The sequence below is a fragment of the Bactrocera latifrons genome, unplaced genomic scaffold, assembly GCF_001853355.1.
Source record: "Bactrocera latifrons isolate USDA-ARS-PBARC rearing strain unplaced genomic scaffold, ASM185335v1 scaffold_1837, whole genome shotgun sequence".
NCBI classification, from domain to species: Eukaryota; Metazoa; Arthropoda; class Insecta; order Diptera; family Tephritidae; genus Bactrocera; species Bactrocera latifrons.
This window is the reverse complement of record NW_017535338.1, coordinates 3,689-7,237: the sequence shown is the minus strand read 5'-3', so window position 1 is coordinate 7,237 and position 3,549 is coordinate 3,689. Positions and strand designations below refer to the sequence as shown.

The window sequence follows — 3,549 nt, the reverse complement described above, 5'->3', positions numbered from 1 at the left end:
CCAATTCACAATGGCCATGCATAATAATCTTTTACAATAAATGGACCGAATCCGCCGTTCATATATTGCTACATTCTGCAACGGGCGCTCTCGGGCACGATTCCGATTACTTTGGCGGAGGGGTAAAAAACCCGRATTTCCTTATAAATGGTGTATGTCCGGATAGGGGAACTTCTCCAGAGGAGGTATATCCCAAAATAATATAAAAATTACTTATATTTTTTAATATTTTCACGATTAAAAGTTTAAAAATATGCACTAATAACACAAGGTATCTATCTTCCATTAAATTTATTCACGTTTTTCACTCTGTATATTTAACTCTAAAATCACTGAAATAAGTTCACATTTTAATTTTATTTTGTAATATTTCACGTAAATTTATTAATTTAAAAATCATTTAGCGAACTCGGCGTTGCAAAGGTTAGATTGTTTACAATTATGAGGAAAACGAGCATTGCCACATCTTAAACACCAAATATGTAGGATTCTTAACAATTTTTCTTTGTTTGTTATTTTGCGTGATTCTTTTTTCTATATTAATTATAATAAAAAATACTTTCTAACATTTTTTAAGTTATAATTGAGTTGTGAAAACTTTTTCCACATATAATACATTTTACATATAGTATGTGTATGTTTAATATGTGATTTAAATTTAATAAACACATATAATTAAAACTCTATGATAATATAGTATTATAAAATTTATATAATATCATGTCGGGATGACTGAAGTACTTTCGCGGAGTACTCCATTCTGCGTTGGAGGCCTTCGGCCGCGCTTTAAAAAAATAACCCTGGCCGAGCGAATACCCGGGGGGACTGAAGTACTTTTGCGTAATACTCCTTTCTGCGTTAAAAATAAAAAAATATATTGAGTTTTTGTTATAAAGTGGTGAAAGTGGTGAAAGTGGTTATATTTGTTGGTTACCATGCACTCATATTGAAATAAAATTTGAATTTTCTTTATAAAAAGGAAAAATTTAGTTATTATATCTGTTAGCGATTTCCATTTATTTTTGATTATACATTGTTTTGTATTTTAGGGGACGATACATCAATTTTTATATTTAAAATATGAGTTTCGGATATAAAGTGGTTATATTTGTTGGTTACCATGCACTCATATTGAAATAAAATTTAAATTTTCATTATAAAATGGATAAAATTTAGTTATTATATGTGTCAGCGATTTCCATTTATTTTTGATTATACATTGTTTTGTATTTTAGGGGACGATACATCAATTTTTATATTTAATACATGAGTTTTGTACTGTACTAATATTTTTTATTTTTTTATTTTAATTTTGTTAAAGCTTACATAATAAACAAATTATTAAATAAACTAAAGTAAGCAGCGCTAGCATCAAAGGCTTTCGGCTGACTGTACTAATATACTTTACACTTTATTACGTAATATTATTATATAATATTACTTATACAGATGTATATACAATATTATTATCAGCCCTATCACGCAATCCATCGTAGACTGTTATTGCGGAAAAGTTACGAAACTGCTATCATGCAATTCGAACAGTTCCGAAAGTAAGTTCGAAATTCGTAGAGTTGCATTCACTGAATTCACTCGGATCGGAAAATTTTTAAGTTTATCGGAATTTTTGTACGACAGGCTTGTGCTAACGGAGAAATAAATTTAAAAAAAGAAAAATGTAAGTTTTAATTGAATTCAAACTATAACATAATTTTTGTCATTAAAATAATATTTAATGCGATTTCCGCAGGTCCAAAGTAATTACCACCAAGCAACAATATGCACTAATGGTTGAGCTGTTACAGCAAAAACCTGAAATGGCGCAGGGTTTTACCAAGTACCCTAATACTATGTTCGGACCGGCAACGAAAACATGTTTTCGTGGCAAGAACTGGTTTTCGCACGAAAACTTGTGTTTTCGTCCATGTAAAATCTGTCAAACGAAAACACAGTTTTCGCTGAAAACTACTTGAAAACTTACATTCCACTCATAATAATCGGTGCCTGCTCTAGTTTAATCGATGTTTTTGGAAGACATGTTTTGCCGGCCCTAAATTGTCACTTGATATTAGTTTATATTCCACATACAAATACAGCTGTCGCTTGATATTCTCATATGAGGGGGATTCTCTTGCTCTTGCAAAACCTTGCACCGTGCAGAAATTGCAGAATTTTCTSTTTGGTGCAATGGCATAACAACAAACACGCGCAGAAAATTGATTGCAATGGCTGTAAAATATTTCAGACCAAAACCCATGTTTATTTTCCCGCCAGCAAATATCACTAGATTCTGCAATGGGTGCTCTCTTGGCTTTGCATATTTCGGTAAAGGATTTTTGYATTTTGTGTCATCGTGCAATCTTGCAAGAGTAAGAGAATACCGCTTTTAATCAGTGAAATGTTATCGAAAACRCACATTGTCGGTCCGAACGACTTAGATTCCACAACATACAAATGTGTTTTCAAAATGTTTTCAATGTCGGCCCGAACATAGTATTAAGAAGAAGTGGCAGCTTTTTGGAACAATATGGCCCAAGAACAGTGTTGGTCCGCCTATCAAGGATATTTCCAGCTGGAAGAAGGTAAAATAATAAAGTTAGATTTTATTGTTGAAACAGGATAGTTTAAAGCTTGTTTGACTTATTTTTTATTAGGTATGGCTTGACTGGAAGGCCTAMATATAAAGAAAATTGGTTGAAAATAAAAAGGAGCAGTCAGCTACTGGTGGCGGCAGAAATAGGCAGCACCATTTCAATGAATTGGAGGAAGCGGTGATGATACTAACGGCATTGGAAACAAGTACAAGTGGTATTGCGAATACAGTGAGCATCGGCTTACCTATTGTAGACGACGTGGGCAATGAGACAGAGGCCGACGTATCGATGCCATCAGTGACCTGAAGTCCAGCACTGCCTCGACGTACTACTAGGCCACCTGAAACATGTACAGCCGATTTACTTATAGAAAAACTTGCAATTCAAACAGAATTCCAGGAAAAGGTTCTTGATAAGTTGGACGACCTTTCATTACGTCATTGGAAATGCAAAATGATTAAAAAAAAACCGGAAGTGGAAGAATTTAGAAGGCACAATATAGCTATGGAGAATTTGGTAGCTGCTAAGAATTCCATTAAACAGCAAATGTTAGAGGTAGAGGAAAAAAAAATTGCAAGCCATGACAAAAAATAATTAAATTAATTAAATAAATTTATTTAGGATATTATATTCGTGCAAGTGTTGCACATATAGCTTCTCTGATTTGTGAAGCTGAATCATTATAAGTGATGAAAGAATTTCATTACTTTCTGTAAAAATATTTGGATCCGAATTATTTTCGAAACTTTCATCATTCACGCTATAGTGAATGCAAACGTTGTTTAACGCTGCCGCAACATTAACGATTTGAGATGCCTTCCATGGCTCTTAGTGAAGCCAGAATACATCTAAATCGATTTTTAAAAACTCCTATTGTTCTTTCAACGATATTTCTCGCTTTTGCATGTATTTTATTATATTTCTCTTCTGGGCTTCCTGAGGGAGGGGTACGGAA

The 3,549-nt window shown here is 33.1% G+C and overlaps 1 pseudogene; it reads left to right on the top strand.

Annotated features, from left to right (window-relative positions):
- The first annotated feature begins 1,530 nt into the window (after positions 1 to 1,530).
- LOC108967356 lies at positions 1,531 to 3,192 on the top strand (annotated as a pseudogene).
- The last annotated feature ends 357 nt before the right edge of the window (positions 3,193 to 3,549 follow it).